Source organism: Aquarana catesbeiana, linkage group LG02 (genome assembly GCF_042186555.1).
Source record: "Aquarana catesbeiana isolate 2022-GZ linkage group LG02, ASM4218655v1, whole genome shotgun sequence".
NCBI classification, from domain to species: Eukaryota; Metazoa; Chordata; class Amphibia; order Anura; family Ranidae; genus Aquarana; species Aquarana catesbeiana.
This window is the reverse complement of record NC_133325.1, coordinates 290,271,993-290,288,759: the sequence shown is the minus strand read 5'-3', so window position 1 is coordinate 290,288,759 and position 16,767 is coordinate 290,271,993. Positions and strand designations below refer to the sequence as shown.

Here is a 16,767-nt window from a genome sequence, read left to right as displayed (position 1 = left end):
GGGAGGTGTCAATCAAATCTACTTCACTGCATGCACACAGCAAACTATCCTCCCTAGCCACCCATCAGAATGTAGCCAGTGGCTCCAGTCAGACTAGCTTTATTAGCCAAATACCGTATTAAAGTGTCAGTAAACGGCGCATGCACGGCTCTTCATGATGGCGGACGTGTGATCAGTGAGCTCCCGACCCGCGCCACCCTCCATCGCCCCTGTACAGCACCATCCGCTCCCGATCACCACAAGGGTAAGCAACATCAGCCCCTAAGACCTCCAGGCACCTCATGGTCAAAATGGAAGACCAAAGACCATACTGCCGGACCCCTTCAGCGCTGCAGCCTACTGTCACTAACTAGGCCTAACTAGGCCTCAATCCCCAGTTTCATTTTTGCAAGGGGACCCGGAAGACTATGTCCGCACCAAGATGGCGGAGGATAGCTCACAGCCAGCTCCCCCCTCACAGCACCCCTTACCTTCCCAAGCACTGTTAACCCCTGAACTGCTGGATATCAAGCTCCAGGCTCTTGCAGAGCAGCTCACAGGGGCATAGCCCAAGAAGTGGGGATGATCTCCAGGGAACTTAGAGGCAAAATAAATCAGCATGGTTAATGTATGGCCACACTTGAACAAAATGAAAAGGTCTGGTGACACCAGTGACACACCTCCATCGCTAATAATAGCAAATATATACAAGAAGTAGCCCTGGGACTTTAAATGAGGTGAGTACAGTTTAGCCACTAAGTAACAAGAGTAAATGCAGTAAAAATATTTATTCAAAGATAGTATACATACATGAGTGATGTAAACAATTGCTAAGCCAACAAGATTGCACATGATAAAATTAACATTAATGCATGAATGTCATACAGTATGCACAGGCATCAAAAGATCAGACGCGTTTCTGTGAGACTGTATCTCGCTTCCTCAGGGGTAGATGCATGTTTGATGTATCTAAAAAAGCAGAAAAATATATATGGGACATAGTGATGAATGTTTGAGGCGACTGGTAAGAGAGGTCAAGGGTAAAAAAAAATATACTCACCAATAGATGCACCAGAGTACCAATTGCTGGATTCCTCCAGGGGCAGCAGCGACAGATGCATGGCATGGGAGCTGAGGGGGAGAGGCCGACCACAACCAGGGGACAATTGGGCAGCAGACATGGCATGGGTGGAAGTATATGACCCTAGATGTCTCAGTATATGAATAGGTGAATATGAGCTGTAACACAAATACACATGTCAATGAATGCCCAGGAGTGGCAGAGTAGATATAGAGATATAGTACTGTTGCGCATGTGAAAACATATACACTAACATAATTGTATGTATCAATAGTAGCTAGATTGGCAAAGTAGACTGGGATTGTATGTTTGTATGTATAAAACAACATATAAAGACTGACCTGATCCAATGATAGAACGGACATAGAGACCAAGGGTAAGTGTGCAAAATATCAAACAATATCTAGGGATACCAATCCCTAGAAAAAGAAAACAAGTGTTGATGAAAAAAGTGTTAAATTATTTTTATTTTTTTTTAATTAATTGATATCCCTGGGACTTCATTGTTATTATGTATCTTTTTCCTCTCAGGTTACAGTATACTGTATTATTAGATATAAAGTGATTAATCTGTCCCCATACCATAGGGGTATCACCCACTGCACTAAGGGTACTCTGGCTTACTAGCTTAGCCCAAATATGGCTCTGAAGATTTTGTCCTATAATGCAAAGGGTCTTTGCATTGAACTTCATCAAGAAACGATGGCTAGCTTTGAAGGAATTCAGGACCTCCAGGGCGGACGTGATGTTGATTCAAAAGACTCCGGGCCGGGGGTTCCTTAAAATTCACTTCCAAACACTTCCTCTCATTTGGACCCACATGGTCGATACATAATATTGCAATATATTTTCATGTCCTCTTACCCTTATGAATGTTTATGCACCCAATTCGGGTCAGCTTAAATTTCTCATTGAAACATTCGATTTTTTAGATCTTTTTGCTTACCCTTTAGAAACATTTGATCTGTTGCAACATTTCTACAGGCTCTTTACGGTAGTAGGTGGTAATTTCAATGCTATCCTTTCTTCTACTAGAGATAGGAGATCTCTATTCCAAACTGAGCTACCTCTCCCAGTGCAATCCCTAGCCTCCTTCCTCCAATTACCTGGTCAGATCATGCTCCCCTAACCCTAGACCCTTTCCTCTCCACTGCATTCTCCAAGACATGCCATTGGAGACTCAACGAGTCCTTACTGAATCACCCAAAAACCAAAGGAAAACCAGCTCAACGCAGGTTCTGTGTCCAGTCCATCCCCTCTATGGGAGGCCCATAAGGCCTTTTTCAGAGGGCAATGTTTTTCTGTGAGCTCCCGCAGGAAGAAAGACACAGCCTTTTTCCTCTTTACTAGCTAAATTGCAAGCTGCTGAGCGCCCTCTGGTTCTTTCTTCCACAATGGCCCGACTGAAGACAGTAACCTTGTTGAGAAATTATATAAAATCTTTGGACATGTCAGGTATAGCGAAGTCCCTTCTATGGATGAAACAAAAATTTTATGAGTTCTCCAATAAACCTCATAGATTGTTGGTCTCCAGACTGAACCCTAGACCCTTTCATTCCTTTCCTGTCCACTTGAAACAGTCGGATGGTACGCCTACCCATTGCCCTCAGACTATGACCCGGGTCTTTGGCGACTTTTATGACAAACTATACAATTGTTTAACCCCTGCTCTCCATCCCCCATTCGACCAAGGGATGTTCCAGTGTTTGCTAGCCTATATAAGGACTCCAGTTGCTGTCATAAATCGCTGGATTATCGTCAGCTCTGTATCCTGTGTTCTTTGCTCCTGTTTGATTACCTGTTACCGATCTGGCTTACCCTGACCTGCTCTGGCTTCTCTCCTGGCTCTGAACCCAGCTTGTTGTACGGACCTGCTCTTGCCTCGCTCTTGTTCCAGATTGACTTCCTGTGTTTGACCCCGGCTTGATCACAACTACACTTCCTGCTTCTGCTTCTGACTGCCTTCCTGTGTTTGACCCCGGCCTGACTTCTGACGTTGTCTTTGCTTTTCCATCTGTCAAGATCCGCCAGTACCCCCAGAGAATCATTGGCTGTGACCATCTTCTCTGCTCCTGGGTGTCCGCTTGTGGGACCATCAGACAGCTTCACTGGCAGGCAACCCGTGCATCTCTGGGCATAGTACCCTCTGTCTCCAACTACAGGGGTACTCTGCACTCAGCCACAAGGGGAGCCCTCTCATCACCTCAGCCTCCTGCCTGGTACATGACAGTCATGCTGAATAGAGTACGTAGACCTGCAATGATCATTAGCTTAGACGCCCAGAAAGCGTTTGACAGACTAAGCTATCCCTACATGTTCGCCACCCTAACCAAATTTGGATTCCAAGGCCTCTTTATATCTGCCCTAAAAACCCTTTAATCTAACCTCTCATCCCAGGTCTAAATGGCATCTTTTTTGTCTCAGACTTTCCCCAATGTCTAACAGCACCAGACAGGGTTGCCCTCTTTCCCCATTACTTTTCATCCTTTGTCTAGAACCCCTAGCAGGGGCTATTTGGTCCCACCTTGACATCCGAGGTATACCCATGCATCATTGGAAATATAAATTATCCATATTTGCGGACGACATCCTATTGACTCTCACCAACCCACATGTATCCCTCCCATCTCTACACACCCCACTATCAAGATTCAGTGCTTTATCCAGTTACTAAATCAACACCTCTCAAACAGAGGCGCTGCCTCTCCATATCCCACCTGAGGAACTAAAGTCACTACAACACTCTTACCCATAACACTGGTGCTCCTCTCGACTCAAATACTTAGGCATGCAAATCACCCCAAGCTATACTTCCCTGCAGTGGCTTCGGTAGGGGGTGGCTTCTGGGGCTAAAGCCCCGAATCTGGGGCCCATAGCCCCGAGTCTCTTACTGGTTGACCATGTGTCCTGGATACCTTTATTCCCGGACAATACAATGTTCCGGAATGAAACTAACAGAGTGAGCAAGCCCCGCCATAGCACTGGTGTGCACTCTGCCTCCAGCTGATACTCTATCTACTGGTCACTGGTTGCTAGAGCCACCTGGCATCTAGCAACCAGTGACGTCATAGCTGTGACTCCCTGCTCAACTCCCTGCTCAACATTCAAAGTCGGTGCTTAGTTCATTCCACTATGGACATCCACCCACCTCCTCTATCTTCTGGCAAGTGACACTGCATCTGGGACAGGTCAGTGGGTGGCCCCACTCCCAGCATCCCAAAGAACCAGGCTGGAGTCTGCTACTTCACCTCCATGGGGATTTCTAATGGGCACCTGACTCTTCACAGCACAGAGCAGCCGACACCAGCGATGTCCCGATCACACAGTAAGTGTTATTCTAGTAGGAGGGGGAGCCCCCAGCCTCTGCCCTCTCCATAACGAGAATTGCCGGGAAAACATTGGAATGTCAGGGGGCGTTCTATAGCGCTGTCTGATGGATGAACCATGAAAGAGTGCTCAGGAGGGGGGGGGGGAATTTACAGCTGTCAGTGTGTGTGTACATGTCTACTGCCAGTGTGTGTGCTACACTAAGACATGGGACAACACTGGCTGTATGGTGAAGGACTGCTCACCCACTGTATACACAGCATGTCACTGTACACAGGGTCCCTGTTAGAGAGACAGTCCCTGGCATGGAGACCAGTCCCTCTCCTTCACCCACTACTGTGTATAACATCTCCCTGATTAATAGGGACAGTCCCTGTCTTATAAACAAACCCCTCTGTCCTTCATTTATTGTATTCTGTCACTCTACCAAGTGTAACTATCATTGTTCTATTCCCTGTTTGGTAAGGACAGTTCCTGATGTATAGAGGAAGTCCATGTTATAGACAGCCCATTATAGACAGCCCGTGTTAACCACTTCAGTTTTACCCCCCTTAATCACCAGGCCATTTTTTTACAGTACAGCACTGCGTGATTTTAACTGACAATTGCGCAGTCATGCGACATTATACCCAAAAAATAAAAATGTATGTCCTTTTTGTTCCACAAATAGAGCTTTCTTTTGGTGGTATTTGATCACCTCTGCAGTTCTTATTTTTTGCGCTATAATAAAACAACACCAACAATTTTGAAAAAATACAATATTTTTTACTTTCTGCTATAATACATTTTCAAAAGATATATATAAAAAATCAAATTTCTTCATCAATGTAGGCGAATATGTAATCTGCTTCATATTTTTGGTAAAAAAATAGCAATAAGTGTATATTGATTGGTTTGCGCAAAAGTTATACAACCTATGAGATAGATTTATGGAATCTGTATTTATTTAATTTTTCTACTAGTAATGGTGGTGATCAGCGACTTAAAGCGGGACTGCGACATTGCAGTGGACAAATTGGACATGCTGCATCTGGTGGCAGGCGATGGCTGTCCTGTACCATGTCCCCAGCCATTAGTAGAAATTAAAAAATCTGAAGTGAGATATATTGTTTAAATATTGTTTAATTTTTTTATACATATATATATTGTGGTGGTGTGGTACCCCACCAGTGTTTGGACGCAGGATTCTCAACCAGGCAAGTTGAGGGGCTCCAGTTTATTTGCTTATTTGGGAGGAAACTGGCTTTTCAGTTTCCTCATTGTTTACTTAAGTGCACTTTGGGACCTGGAGCCCGGGGATTTCGTAGCGATCCGGGTGGGATGAAATTCCCAGTCCCGGGTCCTGATTTTGAGACTCACCAGCATACTTACTGGTCAGGTGTGTGCTGGGCTATTTGTAGACACCTGACCATGGTTCTGGGCTCCACCCTCCCAAGGAGTCCAGGCAAACGTATGCCTTTCGTTACTTCGCTGCTGTGGGCTCTAGCCCCAGATCTTTTATAGACCTAGCAACGCCCCTGCTTCCCTGTATCAGGCCAACAATGTCCCCCTGCTTAAAGACGTCAGTGATATGTTAAAGCGTTGGAACCCAATCTTGTACTGAAAATGACTGTCATGCCTAAACTGCTGTATCTTTTCGAGACCCTACCAGTTCTTATCCCCATGTCACAATTAAAACTAGTCAAGGGGGGGAGTGGCTACGCAGCGTATGTAGACGGTCACACTTCTCCTCTGCTCCGCCGAAAATCCGAGCAATAATCCTCCAGACCTTCCATCCTTGACAAGCCCGTAACGGACCGCAACGTTCCCATAGCCTTGGCGACCTGCCCTATCGCTCAGCAGACGGTCGGGAAACAAGCCAAAAAGGGGCAAGATGACCAGTCCCAAGATGGCGCCCTGCCACAGCGCTCGTCTAAGGAAAAGTACAAGGAGGCGGCCCAGAGACTTTTGTATGGCAGCAAAGCCTCCAAAGAGCTGCAGTCTCCCCCATCTGACCCTGGTGAAGAGGAGGGGGGCCAGCCTGATACAGATGACACAGCCCCACTGGAGGATGCCAGCGGATTTTCTCTGGACTGGACCGCAGTGAGTACACCCAGGAATCTAGTCAATGGACCCCAAGCCACCTCCCAACCACCAGATAACGCTGAGCCCACCCTGAAAGACATTTTCTCAGCAGTAACTACCTGCAATCTGTCCATCTCTACACTAACAAATGAAGTGAAAGGGATCAAAGCTGAGATTTAATTTGTGAGACAGGACATGCAAAAACTGAGAGAACGAACGGCTGCCATAGAGGGTAGGGTGAGTGCGATTGAAGATGACATGCAGAGGGATCTACAATATAATTGTCATCTCAATTGACCAACATGCAGCCCGCCTGCATGTCATGATTTGGAAAATCTCATGAGGCGAAACAATATTCGAGCTTTGGGCATTCCTGAACGAGCGGAGGGTAAAAACTTCGGCAAGGAAGCCTTTTCCCCACTCTTCGCAGTCGAAAGGGCGCACAGGGTCCCATCCCATCCGCTACCTCTGGGCAACCATCCTCGTGCATTCCTCTTTAAGTTACTTAACTACAAGGACAGAGATGCCATCCTATCTAAGGCCAGGACCATGGGAGGTACGCTGGCTATAGACAACTCCAAGATATCCTTGTTCCCCGACTTTTCTGCTGAGCTGCAGAAGCAATGTGCAAAGTTCACTGATGTAAAGAAAAGATTGCGGGAATTCAACTTGCCATATGCTATGCTGTATCCTGCCCGATTTCGGGTGGTCGCACTTGGGGAAACCCACTTTTTTGACCGACCTGCTTCGGCGGCGCAGTGATTGGATCGGTAGGACAGGGCACTTAAAGCTAATAGGCCGCAACGCGGCGCTCCAGCCTGAGAAATTATTTCCACGCTATTTACAAGTTGCCCCGGTTTGGCCTTCCCCTCATTGCTGTTGGCCTAAAGGTCGGGTCACTGGATCCCCCCCTTTCCTTTTTTGTATATTCTATATACAGCAGACTGTTCAATTAACCATATATATGGCCAAGGCGGCCGAGGGAGAACAATCGTACTGTCTACTACCCACATAGGCTCTGCACCCGCAGCGGATGTGAAACCCCTGCAAGAACTAACCTCAAGGTTAACCGGAAGTTTCCACTGCCTCCCCCCCCCACAGCAGTTGCGTGGGAACAGCTAGTGATGCAGCCAATCTGGCTGAGAGCCCAGTTGGCTCCTCAAGTTATTTTATATGGTATGACCAACTGTAATTTCAAAGTTTACTGTTATATATGTCTCTACTCTGACCCGTTAGAACCTCGTCCTATGCCATCCATGAAGCTGAACTGTGTATGAATCACCTTTTATGTACCTGGTAATAATTGCATGCATGCTAAAGTTTATTCTCCTTATGTTATGATCGTATTTACCACTAGGGCCTTTCTGAAGGCTTTTTTGATCCTGACATTGCTTAAGATATATCTTTATGGCGGTTAAATTAACCATTCTGACATGGAATGTCCGTAGGCTGGGCACTCTGGTAAAAAGAATGACATATTAAATCAATGGACGCTGGTATAGTATGCCTACAGGAGACCCACTTCTCTGCAGACCCAACCCCTAGTTTAAGGCCCCGTTTATATGACAATCAATTCCATGCCACTTACTCAGCATACTCTAGGGGAGTGAGCATATTAATACGGATGGGTACTCAGTTTCATTACTCTAAAAAACTTATAGACCCAGCAGGCAGATATGTTGTGTACAATTCATGGATTAACCTGTATATTGGCCAGTATATATGTACCGCCACCGTATTCATCAGAGGTACATAAGCACTTGGCAGGATTTGTGGCACAATATCTGGAGGTACACCTGCTGGCAGTAGGGGGCTATAATAATTATTTAAACCATTTTAAGGATAAATTACCTATTCCCATTGCTGTTACGCGTCGGGATGAGGGTCATACCCCCTTCGCCAAAGTGCTTGGGGAACTGGGACTGGTGGATGTGTGGCGGTGTAAGCATCTACATGTAAAAAAATACTCATGCTACTCAGCCTCACATGGGGGATTATCCAGGATAGATTTGGAACTAGGCAATGATAAAATGATACAACTGGTCACAGACTCAGGATACGCAGATAGACATATTTCTGATCACTCCTCATTTTGGGTATCCATCTCACTACCAGATAGGGTCAGGCGACCGATTTGGAAACTTAACCCTTTCTGGCTCTCGCTGTTTCATGAGCCGGACCCGATAGGGGATTTGCTTAAGCTCTTCCTGCAGGATAATATTGGAACCACCAAACTAGGGATAGTGTGGGACGCAGCGAAGGCCTTTCTGAGGGGACAGCTCATTAAGGCAATAAACCGTATCAAAACAGACACAAAAGCCTGGGAAACAACGGTGAGAGGAATGGTCACTGAAATGGAGGGCAACTACACTAATAACCCCACAGAGGACACCAAGAGAGTGTGGCTAGGGGTACAGTCAATGTCTAGGCAACTTGCAATGCAGTTGGCGGAAAATAAATGTTTTTTTCTGCAACAATCGCATTTTGAAGAAGGAGAGGCGACCGGGCACATGCTAGCAGTAATGGCGCGTGCACAACAGTCCTCATCCTTTATTTCGGCCATCTGTGATGCTCAGGGTGTATTGAGATCCTCCACCTCAGACGTAATAAAAGTCTTCAGGGCTTTTTATGCTGATCTGTACACTTCCAAGGTAGGACCCACCGAAATGGAAATAGAACAATTCTTAGGGAAATGTGAGCTCCCCAGCTTACCAGCAGAAGATAGGAATATGCTTAACGCACCTCTGACGGAAGAGGAATTAACCATTGCCTTATCCCAGTCTAAAAACAATAAATCACCAGGCATGGATGGCCTTCATTCTGAAATATATAAACGTTACGCCAGTACCTTACTTCCCACGCTATTGAAGGTTTATAATGAGGCGTTTAGGGAAGGGTCTTTGCCTGGTTCCATGAATGAGGCGATCATCATTGTCCTAATGAAGCCAGGCAAGGATGCAGGCGCACCTGGCTCATATAGACCCATATCATTATTGACGACATTAAATTATTGGCCTGGATGTTGGCAAACAGACTGGCCAAAGTAATCCACAAAATAGTACACAGGGACCAATCCGGGTTCATCCCCATGAGATCCACGGCCCAAAATATAAGAAGGCTATTTCTGAATCTGCAGATTCCAGTAAACAATACAGGTAATAGAGCGATCTTTTCGCTGGATACAGCTAAGGCCTTCAACAGTGTCGAGTGGCCTTTCCTGTGGAAGGCGTTACAGTATATGGGACTGGGAGACACTTTTATTCAATGGATCAGGCTTTTGTATGCCGAGCCCACTGCTAGGATAAGAATCAACGGGGAACTATCAGAACCCTTCCCATTATTCAGGGGCACCAGACAGGGGTGCCCTTTGTCGCCCCTGCTGTTTGCCCTGGCTCTGGAACCTTTAGCAGCAAAAATTCAGGGAGAGGCTAGTATTGTAGGATTTCAGCGGGGCACGGGTACAGATACTGTGTCATTGTACGCGGCTGATACCCTACTTTACTTGGGTGACACACAGGATACTTTGCAAGCAGTTATGACCCTAATTAAAGATTAAGTCAGTGTTGATGCCACTTGACCCCATAGACGTCCCACTGCTGCCCTGTGCGGCGGCAGTACAGATAGTAAACTCATTTCGCTATCTGGGCATTCAGGTGACCCCAGACCCATCTACCTATATTACACTTAATTTAGTACCCCTCCTAAATAGGTTTCGTGAAAAATGCAATGCCTGGTGTAAGCTGCCTTTGTCCGTAGTTGGTAGAATAAATCTTATCAAAATGGTATGGGCACCACAATTACTATATATATTTAATAATTCCCCAGTGTGGACACCTAGGAGATGGTTTGACAGAACTGAGTCCCAATTTAGAGAATTAATATGGCGCAAAAAAATAGCTAGCATAAGATTATCAACACTACAATATAATAAAGAAGAAGGAGGGCTCGTGGTCCCTCATCCCAGGACCTATTGCCTTGCATCCCTGCAACAACTGGGAGGCGGGGGACTAATAGACCTGACTGACCCTATTCGTAGACTACTGGAAGTAGTAGGTGGGAACGTACCAGCATTGACAGGGCTTGAGGCAGGTTACATGCATTTAGATAACGAGGCCCCCACAGTTAAATTACTGAACACATTGTGGTCCTACATCAAAAAACTATTGGATATAAAGGGTTACTTAACCCATACACCCTTGTGGTGAAACAGACAATTTAGGGAAATATTGAAACTTAAAGGATTTAAGAACTGGGAAGAAGCAGGCAAAAATTACATTTCACAACTATATCATGACAATACCCTCAAATCATTTAATGAGCTTCAAGTAGAGTTTGGGATCCCACGCAATAATTTTTACAAATATCTGCAGCTATGCCACGCCATACAATCACAGGAAAAAACTGTCACACTTCAACAAACAGACCATACGATCATACAAAATATCCTCATGGAAGACGTCAAGAAGGGTATGATCTCCAGGTGTTACAATACCCTTCTTGCCCAGATACAGGACCCTCTAAATTACCCTGTAGACAAGGGTGGGAATCAGATATAGGAGAGATTGATGGGGAAAGTTGGGGGCTGTGCCTTTCCAATGCTCCTATGGTGTCAGTGTCGGCTTCCCAGAAACTCTCATTTATCTCATTTATATCTATTACATAGAGCTTACAGGACTCCCCTACAGCTTCACAAATGGGGAGTCAGGGACTCTCCACTCTGCCTGAAATGTGAGCGTGACCACGGTGATCTCCTCCACATGATCTGGAAATGTCCTAAACTTTTCAGATACTGGAGGGAGATTTTGGACACGATATCCGAAGTATATATGACACCTATAGCGAGAGACCCGGTTGTCTGCCTATAAGGTGCAATAGATGACGAGTCACTGCCCATACCCGCTCGTACAGCGATCCTAAGGTTACTGTATGTAGCACGAAAGCCAATTGCCCAATTGTGGATCACTCCAAGGGTGCCCACCAGGGGACAATGGGTAGACAGTGTCAATAAACTATCAATCAAAGAAAAACTTACATATCAACACAGGAAGGTTCCAGAAAAATTTTATTTATTGTGGCAGGCATGGTTAGATGTCCCAGGTTTGGCCCCTCATCAACTGATTAAAGACAGACTACTTTTAGGGTAAATACAAGTTAAACGGCCACATGGTAACTATCCTACATAGAGAATACAAAGTGCACAGGATGGCACTGATACTGTCGAGGTCAGGATATGTTAAATACAATATACTTACAGTTGAGACTTGAAAGGATTTAAGTACTGTATGGGTTAATTACAAATGCTGTACCTGTGTGCTCATTCAATATAATTAAATATTGTTGATGTCAAATGCTATAAATTTACACTTCAATGGATACAGTAATATTATAAATCATGCGCTCCGTTCTTTCTTGTACGCACACATATACTCTGTTTGATTTATATTCTGTGTTGGATATTCCAATATTCGGAAGAAGTGTAATGTGATGCATGTCTGTTTGTATTGTTTGTTTTTTGAGCAATAAAAACCCTTTTTGATTAAAAAAAAAAAAAAAAAATAGTCAAGCATTGATACCTTAATTTTATCTGGAGTGACAAAGCTCATAGAGTAGCAAGCTCTGTTATTTTCTCCCCTAGGCATTGAGGTGGTCTGGGGGCCTCAGATGTTTATAAATATTATTTGGCTTCCCACCTTCGGGCAGTGGTTTCCTGGTCCAGCTTAGAAGCAACGAATAGATGGGTGAAAATTGAGATGGGCTCATTGTTTCCCACACACCCCTGTTCCCTTGTCTAGTCGCACACCCTGATTTAGGACCCCAAACTCCATAGTTTATGTTTAAGTTCTATGTTGTTCACATTAAGGATTTGGCGCACTTGTATCACTAAATTCTCTCTCTCTTCGCCATGCCCCCCCATTATCTAATGTACTCTTCAACCCACTACTCCCAGACAGCCTAAACCATTCCCGTATGGTCTCCTGGGTACAAGCTGGCCTGTTTCAACTTCGCCATTTTGTTTACCCAGCTACCCGTAAATTCCAAACCTTCGCTAACCTCCAGTCTAAATATCAACTCCCCAAAAATTTGCACTACTCTTACCTCCAAATAAGCTCTCTCCCCTTTCCTTATCTTACCTAAACCTTAACTAAACTCATTTGTTCCCAAGGTCCCCATCAAATACGATTAATTTCTGCTATCTATCAAATACTTTAGAAATCATCCCCACTTTCTGATGATCTCCATACCTACAAGCAAAAATGGTCTCAAATTATACAAAAACCTATCTCTCTCCCTCAGTGGGACAGGATTTGGACCTCCACCTCCAAAATATCCCGATGTGTGGCACAGAGAGAGACAACGTTCAAAATACTGTTCTTCTGGTATAGCACACCAGAGATCATGCATCGTTATGATCCCTCCCTGTCCCCTCTTTGCTGGAGATGTGGTAAGACCAGAGGTACCCATTATCATATATTCTGGCAATATAAGTTAATTACACCTTTTTGGTCCATGGTGATGTCTCTGCTCCAACGATTATTTGAGTCCCCTCTCCCATTGGACCCATTACATCTCCTCCTTGGCCTTTCCAGATTTGGGGAAAAACTCAAACAAATTAGCTTCATACATTTTATTAGCAGCTAAGAGAGTTATTCCAATGTGTTGGCTGGCCTCCACCCCTCCCTCTGAAGAACAACTCCTCAATGTCAACGCCCAAATCCGCAGAATGGAGCACATGACGGCATTAGTAGAAGATGCTATTGATTGGTTTGACAGGGTCTGGGAATTGTGGGACAAATCTGAGCATGGTTCCCCTCATTGACTCTGTCTGAATTACATACACCTTTTCATTCCCGCCCCTTCCTTATTTAGCTCCCCCCCCCCACGTGCCATTCCCTTGCTGATTTCTGTATGCCACCCAGTTTACTACCCCCTTACCCCATGGTATATATATATGTGTGTGTTGTATAATTTTGCTATACATTTCTAGTACTATTTCTAGAAAAATTGTTATAGCCTTTTAGATGGCTTGCTCTACACAGTTCTTTATCTAGAAACATATCTGTATTCGACCTAGATGTCTGTATTTTTTTTTCTTTCTTTCTTGTTTGTTTTCTTTTCCTTGTTTGATTCCTTCTAGCTCTCACCGAGCTTAGTTTGAAGTTGGTAAATGGCTGGAAAACTGACTCCTTTCCAATTCGGTCTGGGGTCAGAAAAGGCTGCTCTCTCTCACCTCTGCTTTTTGTTTGTTGTATAGAGCTCTTCGCCCAAAGCATCAGACGGAACCCAAAGATCAGAGGGATCACCGCACCAGGACCGGACAGACGGGAGGTCAAGTGCTCACTCTACATGGATGATGTGACAGTGTTCTGTGCTGATCGGCGTTCCATTGACACACTCGCCCAGACCTGTGAGGACTTCGGCCAAGCTTCAGGAGCAAAGGTCAACCTTTATCAAGCAGACTTTATCAAAATTCTTGGGGTCTGGTTTGGAGCTGAGGGCGCAGCCCTGAAGTCCCGGGAGGAGAGACTGGCCAAGATGAGACAAAAGATTGGACTTTGGAGCCTCAGAGAACTCACCATCGAAGGTAAAACACTGGTACCCCGCAGCGAAATTCTCCCTGTGTTGCAGTACCTCGCCCAGGCCTGGCCCCCCCCCCGGGTTAACACCTGCAAGGCCATCACCAGAGCAGTGTTTCACTTCATCTGGAGCTCCAAAATGGACAGAGTGAAGCGGGTAGTTATGTTCAAGGAACCTCTCAAGGGCAGTAAGGGCGTGCCTGACATCGCCACTCTACTGAGGGTGTTCTTTGCCTGTAACTGCATCCGCAGGACTTTGGTGGACAGAACTGTAGACTCTGGTGGTAGCTCCATGGCCCATTTCTTCCTCCTGCCTCTTTGAAGGTCCCTTGGATGGGACAAATGGGACAGCTCCATCCCCTACAACTGGGACACCCCTTGGTACTACTTGGACACTATCAAGTTTATTAAGGAGCTGGGGCTCCATGGAGTGAAGCCGACTTGTGAAAGCCAAAAACTATCCACAAATTGATTAGAGCATCTGACATTGTTGAGACTGTTCCAGGCCTCCCTTCAGCCACTTGCAGAGTGGTCTGGAGAAATGTTTCTTCAAAGAGACTCACCAACAGGCACAAAGATCTGGCATGGATGGCAATCCAAAGGGGATTGCCACTCAGGACATTCATGCATGCCAGAAACCTGTACAGATACAGGCACTGCCCTTTTTGCATCATCCAGGAGGAAACTGCTTTGCATGTTTTCTGGGAGTGCCCCTTTGCACAGGACCTGTTGAAGGCCTTGGAACCAGAACTTAAAGACTTTGTACCACAGACTGCAATCACACACTTTGGTGTGTTGAACCGACTCTTCTGTGGAACTCATTCACAGGAGGACATTGACAGTGCCTGGCGGGTGCTGTGTTGCTTTAAGGACGCTATATGGTGCCCCAGAAAGCGCCTCATCCACCAGCGGGAGAGGATGTCCATCGAGGACTTTCACAGACTGGTCCACAGTCTGCTCAGAGACTATCACTTGATGGATTTTAAGGAGGAAGAGGAGGTCTATAGATCCCCCCCCCCCTCCCCACCCGTGTATCCTTTGGCAGTTCAATAAAGCTTCAGGCCTGTGAACTCTTTTTTCCCTCCCCTACCCCACTTCCTCCAATCACACCCGTTGCCCATTGGAATGCTATTTGACAGTATAGGACTTGACATTTCGTCATGCATGATGTGATGTTTCGGGGTACCATTACTCAGCGCAACACATCAGGCATCATACCGCAGGTTGAATGTAATTTATTTGTATGCTTGGAACTGTATTGTTATGTAGTGTATTTATGCGCTGCGTCGCAGTACAGAGTGGAATGTACCCTGTTGAAGTATTTGTTTTTTTGTATATTTTCTTGCAAAATAAAGTATACATTTTCAACCAAAAATACTCACCTTAGAACGAGACCTCGGCATCTGATCCCAGTCCACGCCGAGGGAGCTGACATGTTCCCTCTGCGTCTCTTCCAGGTTCGCAGCTCCGGTGCTGTGAGTGGCCGCAGCCATGATTACGTCACTCCTGCGCATGCGCATGGGAGTCTTCTTCCTGGCAAGGTCCGGCAGTGTCTGCCGAACCTTCAGCGGGGCCTTCACAGTGCATGCACTGCTGACGTCAGCGGCTGCATGCAAAGTGAATATCTCCTAAACCTTACAGGTTTAGGAGATATTCATTTTACCTACAGGTAAGCCTTATTATAGGCTTACCCATAGGTAAAAATAAAATAAAAAGGGTATACAACCACTTGAATGTGCTTTATTTGTAATGTAAAAATCTTTAATAAAAAATGAAATTTAAAAAAAAAAGTGTCAGTAAACAAAAAAAATAATGTAATCCCCACAATATATTATTTAGATCATTATGTGCCTTTTCTTTTCTTTTTAATAAATATATTTTTGATAAGAATTGCCTGTTGATTCTGCCAGTGTCTTACTCTTGGTGTTAGCAGTAGAAACAATCTGCAGGATCATCTATTTTCTGCAGCGTTGCCCCTGCTTGTGCACATGCACAAAAACACAAGCCTATGGCTTACTTTTTTTCAGATCCAAATGGCTAGGCAGTGGATAGGATCAGTCTGCCCACCCGTGAATGGCAATAAAAGGAGGAGCTACTGTCAATTAAACACTCGTACCCACCAATCAGACTACGTGATTGTGGGTACAATTTATGGCAGGGTAGACTTCTATTGCCTACTGCCCAAGCCATTGAGATAACACCTATGTGGTCGTGTGACCTAGAACTACAGGGTAGGATTAAGGGTGTTTGCAAAGCATTTTTTATATTCTGGTGTACAATTTGATCTAGAAGTCTACTACCAGCCTAAATTTTGCATATTATATTTATAACCGTTTCAAACATGAGAGATAAAAAATTATTTAGGTCTTAATATGTAATTACACCAAAGGTTTACCTACCTTTTGCAAATAAGCTTTAGGATTTTGTTTCTTTAAAGATAAACTTTAAATATGAACGTTAGTACCCAGCAGGGTGTGCAGTGCACATGTAGAGGAAATGGAAAAGGATGTGGCTAGCTTAAAAGAACTGAATTTTTTTATTATGCAAACAAAAAATACCAGGGGCTATATTACAGAAAGCAGTTAAGTTGTAAACCTACTTACTAGACATCATCTTTGTTATGGTACACATCATGTAACATGGATTCAAAAGCATTTACAACCAACATATAGTAACAAAATACTTCCTTAGAAGTCTTATCAAAGAGTTTCTCCCAGGAGCCTTCCACTTGGCTCTCATCTT

The 16,767-nt window shown here is 44.9% G+C and overlaps 1 long non-coding RNA gene across 1 annotated transcript; it reads right to left on the bottom strand.

The window, feature by feature from the left end:
- Positions 1–889: 889 nt before the first annotated feature.
- LOC141127753 (uncharacterized) lies at positions 890–16,518 on the bottom strand. Its single transcript, XR_012241591.1, has 3 exons — positions 16,425–16,518; positions 1,040–1,218; positions 890–948 (listed from the first exon to the last, which is right to left on the bottom strand). It is a non-coding gene; the product is annotated as an uncharacterized lncRNA (long non-coding RNA).
- Positions 16,519–16,767: the final 249 nt, after the last annotated feature.